Source organism: Lissotriton vulgaris, chromosome 4_1 (genome assembly GCF_964263255.1).
Source record: "Lissotriton vulgaris chromosome 4_1, aLisVul1.2, whole genome shotgun sequence".
NCBI classification, from domain to species: domain Eukaryota; kingdom Metazoa; phylum Chordata; class Amphibia; order Caudata; family Salamandridae; genus Lissotriton; species Lissotriton vulgaris.
In genome coordinates, this window is record NC_141691.1 from 1,488,040,633 (window position 1) to 1,488,061,227 (window position 20,595).

Genomic DNA, 20,595 nt, shown 5'->3' on the forward strand with positions numbered 1-20,595 from the left:
TAATTGGAAGACCAATGGTAAGCAAGTGGGCCTACAAAACCCTGTATCACTCACCAAATGGGACTGTGGGTATAGTCACATGACCTTATTCCCCGATGAAAACCTGATAACCTGCTCCTGCTGAGGCTTTACAGGTCTACTTCAGGGAATGTTTTTGAATAGGAAAGAAATGAAAAAATATAATCAGGTGCCTGTACTTTTCTGTGTATTTTTGTGAAGAGGGCCTCATCAGTGCTAATTTGTAAAAAAAAAATGAAGTGCCAGTCCATATGATTTTTAACCCGGTCAACTGCATCTGGCACAGCCCACATCACCTTAAACTGCAGGCTTAAGTGCAAATTTCATAATTTTTTTAATATATGTTGAATAGTTAAATGCTCCACTAATGAACCCTAATTAAAAATACAACACCCATTGTGGCACCATGTGGTGGATTTTCTTAAATACGTGCTGGTGTTTCCAAATAAGTGTGGATGCTGAGGACAACCACCACGGGCGCAAGTTTAGCTCTGAGCCTCAAGTGTTTTAGTGATGAGTGCTATTCCATTTACATAATGGATTGCCCAATTCAAAGAAAGGGTTTTTAGCCCCTTGTCTAGAACTGAATAGAGTGGCACATGCAAGGTCCCATGAAAGGGTACAGACATGACTGCAGCTATGCATCAGGGTCAGAGACTACAGTCTCGAGGTGGCCCCTGACCTTCCTCACGCATAATAAAAAGAGCACAGGTGCAGACATGATTAGCTGGTGTTGAAACCAGCGCCTTGGGTGCATGTGCACAGGCATTGCATAGCACAATCCTATTTCTATGATTGTGCACTCTGGGGTACGGTACACCGGGACAGACTGAATTGTTGCCTTACATGACATACTCTGCATAATATAAGCCTATGTCTTAGTAATACCAAAATAGTCCACTTATTAGTCTGCTTTAATCAAACTTTATTTCCTTTAGTTACAGTCATCAGCAACATTCTTGCTTGGAATTATAATGATAATGCAACTGAGCAACTTTGGGGTTTTTACAATTGCTCATAAAAGACATATTTTTTGTGCTAAGACTGGTTTACTGCTTTTTCTATGTGTTGACTGAATGGTCTGCTAGCTTTATGCTTTTATATGTCATGTTAGGCAATGCGGTTTAATATATGAGCATGAAAAATAACTTGGGAAATGTTATACTACACTTCAGTTCTTGCTAATGACTGTATAAATTGTCCTTAGGCAGTCTCATGTTTAACAAGTAAGTGCAGAGTATTATATTAAACATCTGTTCTAAGACTGTAGTGAATGAAGCTTTTGGTGGAAGAATCATTAACTTTCCAATTACTCCTTCAATTGGAGGTTGATTAAAGTGGTGGGTTTAAACATGTTAAATTATCACAATATCTATTCTATATGTTTTTATATTGTAATTTATTGAACATGAAGCAGAGGAAGAGTTTTTTATTGAAAGGAACTAAGAGAAGGGATCTAAGAAGCATTCTAAGGTGTAACACTATAAAGAATATGAATACATAATGCAGCTATCATTATACATACAAGTATATTTTACATTTAGTGACTCAGTATTATATCTTGGTAGTGTTTCAATTGAAAAGCCACTTTTTGTTTTGCTAATAACTTTGGCACAATTTGGCGAATCTGGCAATTTATGTTCAGCAAGGTACGTTTTGAGCAGATATGTCTATGAGGGAAGAAATACATGGGGAGGAGATATTTCCTATTTTAATCCCAATTGGAATCTTTGCTCTCTTCCACAAAAAAAGTGGTGAATAGATTACTCCAAACTTGGCGTGCATGTACAATTGTACAAAATAAGTGCTCCTTCTTGAAAGTACTTCTTCTTGGTTTGGTCTAAATCCATTCCATAGTTTTCAAGAAATGTGATTGAATGTAAATGCTAACTCCCATCACCTCTTAGATTTAAAAGGTTAATTGGAAGACCAATGGTAAGCAAGTGGACCTACAAAACCCTGTATCACTCACCAAATGGGACTGTGGGTATAGTCACATGACCTTATTCCCCGATGAAAACCTGATAACCTGCTCCTGCTGAGGCTTTACAGGTCTACTTCAGGGAATGTTTTTGAATAGGAAAGAAATGAAAAAATATACTCAGGTGCCTGTACTTTTCTGTGTATTTTTGTGAAGAGGGCCTCATCAGTGCTAATTTGTAAAAAAAAAATGAAGTGCCAGTCCATAAGATTTTTAACCCGGTCAACTGCATCTGGCACAGCCCACATCACCTTAAACTGCAGGCTTAAGTGCAAATTTCATAATTTTTTTAATATATGTTGAATAGTTAAATGCTCCACTAATGAACCCTAATTAAAAATACAACACCCATTGTGGCACCATGTGGTGGATTTTCTTAAATACGTGCTGGTGTTTCCAAATAAGTGTGGATGCTGAGGACAACCACCACGGGCGCAAGTTTAGCTCTGAGCCTCAAGTGTTTTAGTGATGAGTGCTATTCCATTTACATAATGGATTGCCCAATTCAAAGAAAGGGTTTTTAGCCCCTTGTCTAGAACTGAATAGAGTGGCACATGCAAGGTCCCATGAAAGGGTACAGACATGACTGCAGCTATGCATCAGGGTCAGAGACTACAGTCTCGAGGTGGCCCCTGACCTTCCTCACGCATAATAAAAAGAGCACAGGTGCAGACATGATTAGCTGGTGTTGAAACCAGCGCCTTGGGTGCATGTGCACAGGCATTGCATAGCACAATCCTATTTCTATGATTGTGCACTCTGGGGTACGGTACACCGGGACAGACTGAATTGTTGCCTTACATGACATACTCTGCATAATATAAGCCTATGTCTTAGTAATACCAAAATAGTCCACTTATTAGTCTGCTTTAATCAAACTTTATTTCCTTTAGTTACAGTCATCAGCAACATTCTTGCTTGGAATTATAATGATAATGCAACTGAGCAACTTTGGGGTTTTTACAATTGCTCATAAAAGACATATTTTTTGTGCTAAGACTGGTTTACTGCTTTTTCTATGTGTTGACTGAATGGTCTGCTAGCTTTATGCTTTTATATGTCATGTTAGGCAATGCGGTTTAATATATGAGCATGAAAAATAACTTGGGAAATGTTATACTACACTTCAGTTCTTGCTAATGACTGTATAAATTGTCCTTAGGCAGTCTCATGTTTAACAAGTAAGTGCAGAGTATTATATTAAACATCTGTTCTAAGACTGTAGTGAATGAAGCTTTTGGTGGAAGAATCATTAACTTTCCAATTACTCCTTCAATTGGAGGTTGATTAAAGTGGTGGGTTTAAACATGTTAAATTATCACAATATCTATTCTATATGTTTTTATATTGTAATTTATTGAACATGAAGCAGAGGAAGAGTTTTTTATTGAAAGGAACTAAGAGAAGGGATCTAAGAAGCATTCTAAGGTGTAACACTATAAAGAATATGAATACATAATGCAGCTATCATTATACATACAAGTATATTTTACATTTAGTGACTCAGTATTATATCTTGGTAGTGTTTCAATTGAAAAGCCACTTTTTGTTTTGCTAATAACTTTGGCACAATTTGGCGAATCTGGCAATTTATGTTCAGCAAGGTACGTTTTGAGCAGATATGTCTATGAGGGAAGAAATACATGGGGAGGAGATATTTCCTATTTTAATCCCAATTGGAATCTTTGCTCTCTTCCACAAAAAAAGTGGTGAATAGATTACTCCAAACTTGGCGTGCATGTACAATTGTACAAAATAAGTGCTCCTTCTTGAAAGTACTTCTTCTTGGTTTGGTCTAAATCCATTCCATAGTTTTCAAGAAATGTATAAAAATATGTCTTGTGGGACTCAAAGGATTTAAAGTTAGAGGCACTTGGAGCTGTATTATATATTGTAGACTGGGACACAATGGTATCACAGAAGGTGCAGAAGATTCTTGTGACGCCCCTTCTGTAATACTGATAGCGTTTGTGCACTAGTAACGCCAGCGCTATCATGAGAGGGCACCCCCTTATTTGCATTGGGCGTGACCTCATGCAAATGAAGGAATCCCTTTGCCCCTTCGCCCAGGGCAGGGCATTCGGCATAAAAGAGCACACGTTCCCTGTATGCACCTGGCACACCTTGCGCCATGGCACAAACAGGAAAAGTGCACCATATATAAACTACGATTAGTGGAAAATCCTGAAAAGTGCACCATATATAAACTATGATTTGTGGAAAATCCTTGACCTAGTGTGTTTTAAAATGGGTTCTTGCATTTTGTATTACCCGATTGTGGACTTTTTGCTGTGGGTGAGTCTCAGTAGATGTGTCTCACACATGGTAATCACCTGACAAATGGACTGCACATGTTTTCCACTAGTGTCTGCCTTTTAAGATAAGGCTGCTGCAATACAGCAAGTGTTAGGGGCACTTGGCTGGCTATACGTGGACACGTATGCAAATGTGTGAGGGCTGCACATGTGAGTCTACTGTTGTGTGTAGCTTAGTAACTGTGCACACATAGCCTGGCACATATGGGACTCCATTATACACATAGGGCGAAGACTGCCTTAGAGTGCAGTTTTGCTTCCCTTTGGCCTACAGAGTGCTTCAGAGTCTTTGATGCTCTCAGACATGCCACAAGTTACCGTTTCAATCACCATGATATTCTAAAGGCATGAATCACAGTGATCAATATCCATTTTCTTTGAATGCCACAACAGCAGCTTTCACAACTCTCAAGCAATTCCATGTTAGCACTTTGTTACATTAAGTCTAATATTGCAAGTCATGTGTTCCTGCCCACAAACAGTTTCTTTGTGGGAGGAAGGGTAAGTGTTAGAAATGAGGTTCTCTAGTTGGCAGGTTGTTGCCCTGTCCAAGTTGGAACCCTTCTTCCTAATCAGGATAAGGGGTATACACTTCTAAAATAACTCCTGTTTACCCACTTGTTAGCGTGGCGAGAGCAATCAGGCTTGTCCAAGAGGCAGTGTGTGAAGCATTTGCACATAACCATGAGTAATGCAGTGAAACCACTACATAAGGACACTTTACCAGTTTTAGAAAAATAGCCAATGTTTATCTGTGCAAACAAAACCAAAAACTCTAAAAAAATCCACCATACTGTTGTTAGAAATATCAATAATCAAACATAGACTTAAAATACAGTTCCTTGAAGTCAATAGCTCCATCCAAGGCTATCACAGAGTGGTGAATAACACACCCAAACAGTGGCAGACAGCAGAATCGCGGGCCAGGCATGGCTTCATGGAGTCCCACAAAACAGTAACTTTTGAAATGCAGGGTGTCAGCTACCTTATGTTGGGCTCTGAAGAACCGGCTAACCATGGGCGGAAAATCCGTTTCGCTCGCGGATTTTGCGGATTTTCGGTAAATTCGCAATCCGCGAGATTCGCGAATCTCCCGCAAAATCCGCAAATCCGCGAGCAGCGGATTTTGCTCGCACTGTTCGCACTGTTCGCGTGAGTTCGCGCCCAGCGAATAAGTGCAAAATTGCAGAAATACGATCTTAGCAAAACTGAAAGTAACTACTTACCAGGTTCAAAAGTTCAGGCTCATCATTAGTAGCCATTTCCTGTAGTGCTTCCTGAGGGGCCCCTCCAGAGTTCAGTTGCCAGTTGAAACTATTATGTGACCCTGCTCTGAACCTCAGAATAGTTACACATATGCCACAAAGGTCCTGAATTACAGCTAAGGGAGACAAGCAGGAGCCAGGCTGGAAGTTCAAATCCATTAATCAGCCCCTAATGCATTATTGTCAGTTGGGGCAGGGCAGGTGTTGTAACTAATTTTGCAACAATGAAAGCACTTAGCAAGTGCAAAAGATCACTAATCAGGAAGCACTAAGGAAGCAGGTGCCAGCTAAAAAAATATTCTGTGACACATTAATCAGCCCCAAATTAATTCAGGTCACTTGAGGCAGGGAAGGTGTGCTTGCGTTGCCACAATAATGTACACTGACTGGACAACCAGAGGGTGCTGTGATGAAACAGAGGGTGGCATGGGTGGGCCAGAGGGTGGCATGAGTAGTCAGAGAGTGGCAGTGGTGACAGAGAGTGGCAGTGATGAAGAAGAGTGTCCCAAACAGGCTGGACACGTAGAAACAACAAGTTCGCGAAACTTGCGACCCGACAGGTAAGTTCGCAATTTGCGACATTGTAAAAAACCCTCGCGAACTGGCAGAAACCCGCGCAAACACAAAAAAAAAAATCCGCAAATTCGTGAGAATTCGCGGATTTTGCGGATTGCGAGTTCGCAAATCCGCAAAATTCGCGAACGCGAGATTCGCAAAATTCGCCCATGCTTAGTTGGCAGGTGTTTAGTTCCAAAGATCATGTAGGGGTCATTGGGCCCTTGAAGTTACACACATCACAGTGGTGGCGGGTCACAGTGCAAGCAGCGGGGTTGGCACTGCTGAAGCACTGTCATCGGCTGACGAACTGGAGTCGATAGCTCCGACGTCAGTAGGCCATGTTGGTGGTGCCAGATGACGGTGGTGTGTCATGTAACTTATGAGTGGTGCCCTTGAATCACAGTGCAAGTAGAGGTATCGATTTTGGCATGGAGAAGTGTCTTAGGCGTTATGAGGGTGGCAGTGTGAAGCGAGGTGGTGTGAAGTGCGGTGCCCACAGGTCTCAGTACAGCAATGGCTGGATGGCAGCATTGGGTAGTGTAATTGGTGAGACCAGGATTGCGTTGCAAAGTGCGGCCATGCACTCTGTGGTGCCTTCAGGACACTGAGTAGGCAGTAGCGTCGGTCGCGGTATACGATTGCTTTTTCTTCTGTTGCTGCACAAAGAACCCAGTTCTCAGTGGTGGTAGCAGATTAACTTGAATCCTTGCTGTCCCCGAGACTACTTGAACTGAGGGTAAGCTCTGCCTCAAGCCCTTGGAGAAATTCAAACACAGAATTTGCAGATAGTTTAGTCCAGTCCTTTCTCTGCCCAAGACAGAAGCAGCCACTGCAGGCTTGCCCAGCAAATCATACAGCAAAGTGGTAGTTCCTCCTCACAGCTTCTCCAGCTCTTCTTCTTGGCAGATTTCTAAAGATCTGGGGTGTGGCCCCCAATATTCATACCACATTTCTCTTTGTTCTCTTGTGGCAGAGACTCTATGTGCTTAGTCCAAACCAGTTCTGTCCAATCTGGTCCAGCTTTCCAGCTGGAGGTGTAAACAGCATTGTGTAAGGCAGACCGGGCCTATTCAGGTGCAAGGAAATCTCCTCCCACTACTCTAAATACAGCCAAAGGTCTCACTTAGGCTTCACTCACTCACTTCACTCACTCAGGTCTCACTCAGGTCTTCCTGGATGAGTCAGCTCAGCCCTGACTCATCCAGAAAAGGCAGAATATACCTCAACCCCCCAGTGGCTGTCTACAGTGAATGCACATCCCCAGCCCATGTCACTCCAAAGCCAGGCAATCTACAACCCAGCAGAGCCACACAGGACGTTTCAGCAAGAAAATTCCTATTTTCTCAAGGTAAACACAAGGAGATGATGGACAGAGAGCTAAAACCTTTCAGACACTCACCCCCAGTGACAGATCTGGGTTGAATTCATCATCATTCTTTAGCTCACTTCACCACCCCAGTTAAGACACAACTATATGCAAATCAGTCTTGACCCTGTGCCTCATGGGAACAGTCCAGACCGAACTGCCAAGCCAGGTCTTCCCTGGACTGGAAACAAGCATCCTGGGACCAGTTTTGAGGTAACACCCCTCAACAGCCATCTATCTTTGATTGGGTGGTATGTATCTAATATAGTGTCAAAGAAGCTATCAGGTATTCTTCAGACAAGGCTTGGAGCAGATAAAGTAGCCTAGGGCGCACCTTCATTTAATAGCATTAATTCTGACTAACCATAATACTGATAGGCTTGCCCATCTCCTAAGCTTGCTGCAGATTTCTGTTAACAGGGGTACTATGTTGGTGTCCGTGTGCTTGGCATTATACTTAACCCCAGGCAGGAAATGCTTTTGAAGCCCTTCTAAAATTGGTATGTTTCCTAATCGCATCTACTTCAGAATGTGAAATTGTCAAATGTAGTATTTCTGATTTAGTTGTGTTTATTTTAAGACTTAGGACTTGCTACAAATCTTCTAAATAGGGCAGCAGTCTGCAGAGGGACCTTACCAGTTCTGTCATGGTCAATAGTATAGGTTATCCATGAAGAGCGTGATTCATGTTCCTTTTCAAATTGTAGGCCTATGTGACCTGCTAATAGTTTGACATAGACAAAATGTAGTGGGCAGTCTTGATTTGTGAACCATCTCCAGTCTAAACAGCTTGGAATTCCCTCCATTGAGCACAATCCTCGATGTGGGTGGCTGATATACTGCCAAGGTTATTGCCATGAAATTCAGGCCTAAGTCTCCCCTTCTTCGCAAATGTGTCAGGAAGTGCCAGTCCACCATGTCAAATGTTTTTTTGATGTCTAACACAACTATAATTGCTAATGTTAGTCTTGTTTTTGCTTTCTCAGCCACGTTGAATACCCTCCTAATATTATCATGGGTCTAGGGGTGTTTTTTGAATTCCAATTGGTCGGAGTGCATGATTTTGACCCCCATGTACATTTTGCAGTCGCTTTGCCAATATCTTTGCCACAACTTTCAGAAGTGATATGGGTCTGTACGATGAGCATTCCCCCAGGTCTTTTCCATGCTTTTGTTTGAAGGATCTAGTGAATTTTAGTGTTACCCCTCAAGTTGTAAAAATGCGTTATACAGCAATGACAAAATTAGAGAAATGTATATAATCGCCATGTGTAGCCATCAAAACAAGGTGCTTTTAAGGGTTTAATGACTGTTTAAACTGTCCTTTGATATTGGAGATTCTTCTAAGTTAAAGTCTTGTTGGTGTGCAAATTTGGTGTTTGTCAGGTTTTCACATATTTGTCTTGTCGTGTTTCTGAGGCATGCTCTGCTCTATGGAGTTGGGAGTAGTAATCATAAAAGGCTTAACGTTTTCAACCCTTCTCTTGTATTCCTTTTTTCATTATCAAAGATTATCCGTGTCACAAGTCCCTGCTCTTGTTTAACTGAGGGTAGTCGAGCCACATTTCACTCTGCATAATACAAATGTTCTGCTTTGTTAAAGATAATTTACCTTTGTTTATATATAATGTGTGTATTTGACCCTTGAGTGCTGTGACTTCTCTTAGAAGGTGGTGTAAAAGGGGTGCCCTATAATCCAATTTTTAATACTAAAACTCTTCCTCTAATTTATATCTGTGTCGCTGTCTCAAGTTTTCAATGGTGGGCACTTTACTAGCACAGATGCTGGTAAGGATTGTCCTAAAGGTTTCTCAAAGGCTCACTAGTGAGACATCTTGTGTATTATCATTGTCCAAATAGTCCTTAATGTGTGTATATATTTCCTCTTGCTGTACCGTATCTTTAAAAAGTGATGGGTGTAAAAGCCATCTTTCGGCCCTCTTGGGTTTCTGCACCCACACTATGTCTAAGGAGGCAGGGGCGTGTTTGAATGTGGATATCGTGCCTATCTCAGATTGTGATATTAGGGGTACCAGCGGGGTATTGACAAGAATATAATTAATTCTTGAATGCATCCTATGAATGTGGGGCAAAAAAGTATTTTGTGCCATGTATTTCTACCCAATCTTCGCGGAGCCCTAGGGCCTGATTTAGAGTTTGTCAGATGGATTACTTCATCACAAACGCGATGGATATCCCGTCCATTATATTACAAATGCATTATATCCTTTTGCAGTTGCAATATGGTGGATGGGATATCCGTCACATATGTGGTGCAATATATTTACTCTTTTGAAAATAAAGCCTTGTTGCTTTTCTGTATCTGTAAAAAGTTATGTATGTGATTACTGCAAAGCTGTGACAGTCTTTCTTTATTTATTATTATTTATTGTTGTGTTTTATAGAGCGCAAACTTGACCCATTAGGGTATCAGAGCACTTTACAGAGTCAAAGAGTTTTACAAAAGGCATGAAATCACGGGAGTACAAGGGGGATACAAGGAGCACAAGGTACAGTTAGCATTACAGTAGCAGAGGACACAGGAGGAAAGAAAGGATACAAGGTATAGTTAACATTATAGTTGCTGAAGATAAGCCCCGGGTTTCCTGGTGGGATGAAAGGTCGATGGAAGGAGGCAATAGTCTGTGTTGGGGTTGTGGGACAGGGTTTAGACTCTGGAGCTCTCTCCAAATTCTAAGAATGTCATATATTTTCTTCGAATGTAGGAGTACGCCAACACAGGACTGACACTTCAGTAATGGATTAGCTCAAGGATGTCACTTTAGGAGACATCAGTTTCCTAAATATGCCTTCTAAACCTCTCAAAAAGGCATTTTTCAGTCAAGGGAGAGAGCACAATTGCAGGCAAATTATTCTTTTTTTCTGCCATGCAGTACATTCTTGCACTGTTTTTGACCTCAAGTTGCATATCTTTGACTTTCTTTGTGATGTATAACACTCAAAAAGACAATGGGGAAGATGCATCGGACACAGAAGTAAGCCAAGTACTCATTGACCTTGAAATGTTAGGGCTAAAGCAGAGGGTTTTAGGGCCCATTTATAAAGCAGGACACTTTCTGGACTTACTTTTTACCAACTCTAAGCAGTTGAAAATAGACAACCCTTAGCCTCTAGTTTGTACTGACCTCTATTCCTTCAGCTTTGAACTACCTAGGGCTTCTGTGGCTAACAGGCACAAAACTGCTTGTATAAGTTCGACCAGACCCTGGGGGAAGATTAACTCTTTGAATTTTCCAGCCACCTTTTACTCCCTTGACACACACAGATTTAATTACATTAATGATACATTAACTAGCTACATAATGTCCTTATCAAAGCTTTTTATGGAGTAGCTCCCTCCAAAGTCGGCAACAGTAGATCTACCAAACTCCTAGGGCCTTGGTATTTGGTAGAGCTGAGAAATGAAAAAACAATCTGTAAAATATTGGAAAGAAGATGGCGCAGTACTTAATCCTCTCCTGATAGAAGGGCATACGAACTAGCCCTTTGTAAGATTAGGGAGGCACAGAGATGGCTTATTATCAACAGGATTGAGCAGGCTGACAACTCTGTGAAATAGTTATTTAAATTCCTTCATGAATTTACCAAGGTGGCTGCATGCAAGCTAACAAATTAGCAAAACCCACTTCTCAAGAGTTATGCAACTCACTCGCTATCTATTTTGAGGAAAAGATCTCCTGTATATATAAGGATTTTCCGATATTGGCAGTGAACTACCACAGAATTGGCGGGCGGGTCTTGTCATTCCCAACCTAAAAAAAGCAAATGACAATCCCGATGAGCACGTGAATTATCAGCACCTTTCCTTTCTTCCTCTGAATAAAGAACTTCCTAAATATCTAGAGGACAACTGAATAGTAGATTCTTCACAATCAGGCTTCCGAGCTTCTCATAGCACGGAGCCTGCCCTTCTGCTGCATGAAGGCACTCCAGCTGTGTTGGTATTACTTGATTTGTCAGCTGCCTTCAATATGGTCGCTCCTTCCATTCTCATTCAGTGACTGTATGAGATAGGCATATATGGGATGGCCAAAGATTATCTCAAATACTTTTTGGGTGACAGAACCCAAGTGGTCTGCATATACCCTCTCAAATCCGGAACCATGACAACTGATAGGGGGGTTCCTGAGTGTTTCTCCCTGCGACCTACCCACTTTAATATTTACGTGGCCCCTGTTGCTAAGATTGTTAAACCTGCAGTATTGATTTAATAACCTATGCGGCTGACACCCAATTGTTAATTTCATTTGGGCAAGATCCTGAGACTTCCAAAGTCAGATTCATTGATTGTATAAGAAAGTTGGCTCCTTGGATGACACTCAATTGCCAACAATTGAATGGAGGGAAGATGGAAACCCTCCCGTTTGGAAAAGAGCAAACACTCCATTTTGAAGATTTGTGGCCGATAGAATTAGGTCCAATTCCCTGGCCCAAGAGTGTGGCAAAAACCTTGGATTTTTGGTGGATAATAAATTATCTGTGCAGGAACAGGCTACCTCTATTTGTGGTACCTGTTTCAGCACTCTGCAGTTGCTTAAAAAGGTTTCCCTGTGGCTTCCTAATAGTACCAGGAAAGCACTGTGAAGGCTCTCATTACGAGTCACCCAGATTGTGGAAATGCACTTTCGTTAGCAGCCAACCAGATTCTTCTTTCCAAATTACAGGTGGTACAAAATACCAAGGCTTGATTAGTTTGAAAATTTCCACTGGACTCCCCTTCTGTACCTATCTTAAAAGTTTTCCATCAGCTACCAGTCAGAAAGTGCAATCTGTTGGAACTCCTCTGTCTTACGCTCAAATCCCTTGTGGGGAATGTCCCCTCCTATTTATAAGGTAGAGTCACTTAGTACTGTCCAAGCAGAAATCTAAGGTCCAAGGCCAAAGCTCTTTTAAGTCCTTCCTGCATCCAAATTCTCATGGTATGGGGCTTGCTCGTTTTCCTATGTAACTCTTATCAATGAAATAGTCTTCCTCATCATATTCGATCTTGCACTGATTTCGCAAACTTTAAAAACTGCTTGAAATGTAACTCTTCTGAAGATCTGCCTTTCTTTCTTGATCCCCTTAGCACTGAGCAACTCCTTCAGAAGTGAGTCGTTTTGCACTATATAAGCCTATTTAGCATAACATGACCTACAGGGAGACAACACGCTGTAAGAGGATGTTTTCCTGAAGTGACTAGTTGATCAGTACCAACTGAATCTAAGCTTAAACTTGCTGGTGGCTTCTGTTGGAGCAAGACCAAGCTTCTAAGTGCTGTCCCTGACGTCCAGGGACTGGGAGCCTTAGAAGTGGCCTAGAGGATCTGGTCCAGAAACCCTGAAAAGTTGGGACTTAGAACATTTTGGGACTTCCAAGACCTCAGAAGCCGTCAGGTGAACCCAGCGGCTAAGATCTCCCATTTCTAAGCACCATCCTCAGATTCTGCTGCAGGCTTGCCTTCCTGGAGGATTTTGAACTTTACAAAAAAAAAGCTGTCAGAAGGTCAAATCTTTGACCACGACAAACCTGCTTGATGTATCCGAAACATACTCCACTGTAGTAGGCCTGAAATCTTACCTAGGTTTCGGTCTACTGCTTCCATAAATTTCACTAGCACATATCACTTTTTGCCACTAATTTTATTTAAATTGTATTATGGAGTTACTGCTATGTGAACCAGACCCTAAAATGTGGGGCACACAAAACTACTTATTACACTATGTGTTTTTTTCTTGTCTCTATTTAGTTAAAATTGTAAAAGGACAAATACCTTTTGACAGCGTGATAAAAGTAAGTATATGATTAGGGTGAAAACTGATTTTAGTCACAATGTAAACCATATATTTGTTGTGCTAAACTGATTTAAGAATGTATGAAAAATACTAAAGTGAATTTCATAATGTGTAAAAAATGCTGATCCTCTTTTGGTATTTGATGAACTACTTCGAGGAAAAAAATGATTTTTTTCTCATGATTTAATTTTTTATATTATAATCAGTGCTTTGAAACCTATAGGAATAACACATTTCTGTTAATTCATAAACTTCTTCAACAAAGACCTGACGAACATTTTGACATGTTGAAGAAAACCTACTTCCAATAGTTCCAGCTGACTGTCAGTTGATTTCCCCTTGTCCTACTGTTGCTTCACTACAGAGTTCTTATCAACAGCTAGAGTGATAACATTCTATATTCCAGACAAAATATGAGGCACACCTGAATGCGCTGTTGCTGGAACCGGTCTTTGATTGAAAGCTTTTCCTATGGATCAGGCAGCAGTAAATGATAGTGATGTACTGATGTGGATATTAAATCAGCTATTTCAAAATATATGAGGGGACATGTGGGTTTTTAGTACTGATGGCAGCATATATTTTAAAGGAGCTAAAATATTTAAAGAGACGATACCCACTTTCGCCCAGCATTCCCCTTTCCAAATATGTTTCCTCTATCTCTCCTATTTGGTGCTTAATACTTAAGTTTAAATTACCAACGTTAGGTATGGTTTTAATTCTTGCATTTAACTGTATAGGAGCGGATTAAGAGAGGCAGGTAGATCTCATATTTAAAATAAGTCCATTTGTGCTCATGTGAGTTATCAGGTCGTCCAAGAGAGGAACAGTTTGGACATTGCAACTTTATTTTCCCTTTCCCCATTGCCTTCTGTCAGTAATTGCATCGCCTTAAGTAATTATAGCGCCTCCTACAATAAGTATTTTTGGTCACTTTGATGCATTGCTGTATCACCCGAAAAAAAACGTTAGCACCCACTTTCAGGAAGAGGTTCTGCTGCATTCACAAGTCGGTGAGGGACGTCCACTTTGAGGAATAGGGTCTGCTGCTGCTTTTCCGGCTGGCTGTTGGTCATGCCCATCTCCGCGACTGCCCTCGGGACTCCTTATTCTGCCTGCCCACGACGGAGGAAGCTAGAGGATGCAGGAAGGGGGAGAAGATTGAAACCAAGCATGAAGGTGAAGAGAGGGACCATGAGGAGAGGAGCTAAGAGGGGCTGTTAGGGTCGTGTAGGGGCTGTGTGGGGTCGTGCAAGGTTGTGTACCTGTGTTTGTGTAGTGTAGAGTATTGTCGGGGGTCGTGCAGGGTAGTGTACTTGTGTTTGTGTAGTGTAGAGTAGTGTTGAGGTCGTCCAGGGTAGTGTTTGGGACTAAGGACAGGACTGGGGCTAGGGGCATGGTCGTGCTGGGGGTAGTGTTTTAGGGCTTAGGGCAGTGTTGTGGTGTTAGTGTAGTATAGGGTAGTGTTTTAGGGTTTGGGGAAGTGTTGGGTAGTTGTGCAGGGTAGTGTTTGGGAGTAGGGACAGGGGCTAGAGACAGGGTCTTGCTGGGAGTAGTGTTTTAGGGTTTAGGGTAGTGTTGGGGGGTCTTGCTAGGTAGTATTTGGGAGTAGGGACAGGACTGGGGCGAGGGGCAGTGTCGTGCAGGGCATAGTGATTTAGGGTTTAGGGTAGTGTAGTGGTGTTTTAGTAGTGTAGGGTAGTGTACTTGTTGACGGTTTTGGTACTGTTTTTAACTTTTGGATGTGCAGTGTAGTGTATTTGTATGGATTGTTATTTTTTTTACCAGGCAAGTTTTTAGTTCGCATACATGTACACTTTCAATGTAATGGTATGCGAACTTAAAACTTGCGTAGTAACGGTTATTGCTAAGAAAAAAACACGTAGTATTGGCATACAAACTCATTGCATGCGAAATAACGAGTCATATTCGATAAAAAGATAATGAACAGTGAATCTGCTGAAGGATTTCGCCGTACGCAATTTTCAAAAACATGGACAATTTAAATATAAACCAAACTCATTGAAAGATAAGGAATATTTTCAGGCACTTGTTTATTTCAGAAACGTGTAGCAGAAGAGATGAAAACCTTTTTCCTTAACATGTTCAGCTTGGTGCATGAGAAAGTGAAGGATCGTAAAGCTGTCTTGTACAACAGCAGTATGTCTCCCTGTCGGATCATGCTTTGAACTAGCGTACCAGTCTAATTCTCTTTTAGGACTATGATCTTCATAGGCAGCTCTCTGGGGAATACGCCATTGTTGTATGTGAGCTATAGTTAAAAGAAAATAGCCTACATATATGGCTATACATCTCCTGGGTAAATATTGATTGGCTAAGGTCCAATCATAATGCAACTTCCAGTAGGGTAGAAATCTCTGTTTCAGCCGCACAACACACATCGGAGCTCGCTTCCTCAAAAGGAGCAACCCGCTTTGAATAATGGGGCCTGGCAGACTGTGACAAATATGTTTACATATTTGCATCACATATTTTCTTGGGTATGTTTTGCACGTTTTTGCAATCTTTTCCAAAAAATGCAACAATGCAGACACATTTACCTAGTGATCTAAAATGTCATAGACTTACAGGTGGAAATGTGTGTAAGAGCTCTTCCAAATACTTTCTTTTAAGTTTTACTTCAATTCAGATATTTTCTGTTAGTACAGTAGCATCCATGCAAACTTGTAATATCATACTTAAGTGATTCAACTAGAAAATGCAAACCATCTTTTTATGAAGAGAGTTCAACTGCTGCTGCATGGGAATTGCAACTAACAGCCGTTTAAACCTACAAAACATAAAGCGCTGCACTTCGAAATTAAGTTGCTGGCAGAGATGTTCCTGACATTTTCTGTATTCCAACTATGGCACTGACTTATCTCACAAGACCAGCCTGGGTGTAGACGTCACCCTGTAGGTATTGGGCAGAAGGACTTCTCCATGATGATCTAAGCTCACCACCCTCTTTGCCGAGCAGATCTATTATGATTCAAGCAGAAAGGACATAGTTGGCGAAAGAACACGTTGCTCTGCTATTTACACCGTTTAAATGTGACAGAAGACGATTAATTAAATTAAGGAGTCTAGCGTTATATTTTTTAAGATTGTTATACATATATATGCATATAGAAAACACTATGGGTATATTCACAAGGAGCTACTGACGAAATAATGGCACTTTATTTCAGCCAAAGTCGTGATAAATCAACCCCACCATTCTCAAGCAGCTTCTAACAGCCCACAGCACCAGTCTTCCCACGATAGCAGCCGCAAAAAATATCGCCACAGAGGACCCCCGCAACTATCGCTAATGAGATGCAGAGTAGGCGTTCCTGTGCAAAAAGCAGCAACAACACAACACCTCACAATGACCAGACAGATTGGCGATGAGAACACAAAACATGCGATAAGGTGCGTTAGCAGCAGGAATTTTACACCTCCTCTGACCTGTTGTAAAGTCGGACGGCAGCCTGCACCACAATAAGGAGCCCTGCCCAGGGCGTCATCGGAAGGGCAACAGAAGCAATGGAGCCACTCATCATGTAGCACGGACACCCAAGAGGGTCACAACACCCATACTGCTCCCCCTGGCCCATAACAGAGGCAGCGCAGACAAAGACAGCGGCCCCCCAGGCCCAACATCTGACAATGTCACTGTCCACTACAGGTGGAAAGGGACAACTATCCTATGCATCCTGCCCATTATTGCCTCACAGGCCTACGGCACCAACACAGCGGACAACCACCACCCCACCCCACCCCACACCAAGCTGCTGGCTGTGCACCACCTTTTGGCCCCTGGTAGACCCCAAACAACATCCGCCAGAGTCGGCAGAGTCTCATAGCCAGCCGCATCCAAAACCCCCACGCCTGTCCTGGACATCACCATCCTCCTGGCACCCCAGTCCCCATATGTCCAACACAATACGCAGGAACCGCTGGAGACGAAGCAAGTACCATACGCCATAGCCAGATGCACACACGTGTAGGGGGCAATCAACTGCACACATGTCCCACCTTTACCCCCTGGTGACACAGCATACAATCAGCACAACAGGAAGCACATGTCACATGTCAATGTGCAGGCAACATCACAACACCATGGGACCTTCACAAATGTCGCCTCCAAATACACAGCCAGTGTCCATGATCCCTTCACCCTCTGACAGTCCAACAGCAACCAGCCGTCCCAGGATGGCACCAAAGGAAATGCACAGCCCCATGGCAACTTCCCAATTAACACCCCACTCACCTCAACTCCACAACCATGCAATCCACAACTCTGGCATTGCATGCGTCACAAGTCCACAACCAAGGTGCACAACAACATGCCCACTCACCAGACACAATAGAACAACTCACAATGGTAACCTGGGCAAGCCGGGAACATGACTAATCTATGGCATGGCACCTCAGCCACAAAATAGATGAATGTTGGGAGAGGAGGCAACCAGGCATATGTGAAGGATGCAGGTGAACCATGATTGGGAAAGTACATAATGCCAAGAGTGGCGGCGAAGTGCTGAACAAACCGCAGTATGTAGAACACTCCCATATCCACGGCGACATACACCTCTGGTGAATGGAGTGTAGTGGACAGTGGACGCAACCATGTCACCCCAGTCAGTAGGGGTCCTTGCGGAAATGTTGCCTGTTACACCTCATCCTTAAGTGTGAGCAGAGTGGGATGGGCTGGCGTATAACAGGCCAGCATAGGGGTGTGAATAAAAAGCATGTAGTCATGGGCATTGTCCTCTTCTGGAAAGCCCAACATCTCTGCCAGGGCAGTGCCTCCCACCGCAAGGCCAATGCCGTCCTCGTTAGCGGAGTTGACTGAGATCCTGTGCGCCTGCCATACCCCGGCCCGCTGGACCACAAACCCGTCAGGGCCGACCCTACACAGCCATGCCTCACTAATCAGTATACAACAACGGGCTATGTCATGGAGGGCCAATCACGTGCCAGTGTAAGCTCCAAGCCCGAGGCCCACGACCCGGCCAGCGTTTTCAGACCACCGCTGTCCCCTCTGCGCTGGCCCACATTACTCCTTTCTTGTTAACCAATTCTACCGGTGACTTCTGTGGCCCAGTGGGTCCCATATATGAGACTGTATCCTGACTCCTGAATGGCAGTGACCCCAAATCTGGGACAGCCGCCACAGCACCAGACTCCCTTCGATCAGTGAGGCATACAGCCATATGCGCATCTTACAACACGTCCTGCCACAAAACCCATCCAACGCCATCTGGTGAGCCGTGCTGCCACAAACCCTGTCCAGCACCATCCGGCAAGCCGTGCTGCCACAAACCCTGTCCATTGCCATCCGGTGAGCCGTGCTGCCACAAACCCTGTCCACGGCCATCCAGCGAGCCCTGCTGCCACAAACCCTGTCCAACATCATCCGGCGAGCCGTGGATAAAGGATCAGGACAACCCTGTGGACCCGTAGGTCTCACTTCCAGCACCTAGTTACGAATCACAAATGGCTGAGTCCACACCAGTCGACGCATGGAGATGAGTAAGAGAAGATGGGGCTCAGTCTGGAGGAAAGCAGGGTCACAGTCACGGAGGTTACCGAATACGTGGTGCCAAGGAACTTGAAATATGCAGGCCGGTGAGGCCACCAAACTATGCCGGCAACACTTGGTGAAGTGCTCATGCTGACAGCTGCCTCCAGCCTACACTGCTCTCGGCCTAGGCTGTGCTCGAGTAGGCCACAGATTTGGAACTGAACATCGAGTATGCAAAGACAGATTAGACATCATTGCACGCAAGGAGAGGCCTAAGAGGATGTCACCTTGCATCTTGGCAGAGAGAAAAGGATCATCGTTATAGAGGTGTTCGTACACTACTGAAAACTGCCCTGGTGTCACTAAGTGATGTGCATCCCGAGCCAATGACACGTGGCTGTGGGCCACTGCTGACCGCAGCCTACGGCCTACACTGCGGCGGAGTTCATATCAGTGTACCAGCATCATCGTAGTTTGCATCCCCACTCAGCCCCGGTGCCACTAAGTCTGTTCCCTGACATTCATGGACACTCTCTGGTCGAACAGGGGTGGTATCTGAGCCTATGGACTAGGGGACAGTTTTCAACCCCATGTAGCTGAAACGGAATTGGTGGTGGCAACGGGCTGTCATATTCCACTCCTCCATTTGCTGCTTACTGATAAAATTAAACCTTTTGCTGTCTTGCCCTGGAGGACACCTTCCACTGTCCCTTGAAATGCTCCGAAACATACACCTCGCACAATGATGGTTACCCGCTCAGGTCGCATGCCCCATCTGACTGCACTGCAAGCCACCATCCCGTGGCTGGGTGCCTGTGCCGGCCGCAGTGCATCCAGGGCCACTAACTCTGCGCAGGTCAAGTCCGGGACCCCTTCTCTGGAGACATATGTTGGCCCCTGAGGCATGGGCCTTGGGCTCATCAACGCCATGACTCTGTAGCCTTGGGCTGTATGCAGCCTCCGGGCCCAAATGCTTCCCACCAGGGCTCACACACCAAAGCGAGTCCAGACCTGCCTGGATGAAACATTACTGCAAAAGGCACATGCCACCACAACAAGGACCACCTCCAAACTCCATCTGCCAGAGTTGAAGTGGTGGTCCTGACAGACTTCGTGGTTGCTCAGGCCTATCTTGGATGCCATCATCAGCATGATTCCCTGCTCAGCACTCCAGGTGCCAGTGACTCAGTGCACCGGAGGCCATTGTCCGTAGCTGATTGTGTTTTGTGCTGTGGAGCCGTTGCGCAGGTATGTCACCTCAAACAGTGTGAGGGCCCTGAGATGTTGATGGTGAAGATGATGCAGGTCTGACACACCTCACTGCATCTGCATCAGGAATATCTCGAAGGGACACAATACAAGACTTTTTTTGCACATGAGCATGCTCATCTCTAGTGTCCACAGCCCAGTGCACTGTGACTCACGGAAACGTCTGTTTGCATTTTAGCTGTCCTCTGGACTTTATCCAGCTCACCCCATGTTGCTCAGCAGTTGACTATGTATTGCATGTGTTTTCTGTTAGCGTTGCACTGGTGTCCAATGTCCAAGTGGTTGCCAACACCAGACGTGCTGTGTGGGTTGGCTTACACTCCCCCCATACACATCCAGCGTAGGCATCACTGTACATGTGGCCCTGCCAATAAAGGGGCTGGGTGTATGTGCCCGTAGTCAGTTCAACATAATCTCTGCGTGTGTCCCTTTGGTCTTGTAGTATGAACGTGGGCCCTGGGCCCTACGACTTTACGTTGTGTGGTGTACATTGGATGCAGACATGTCACTGGAGGC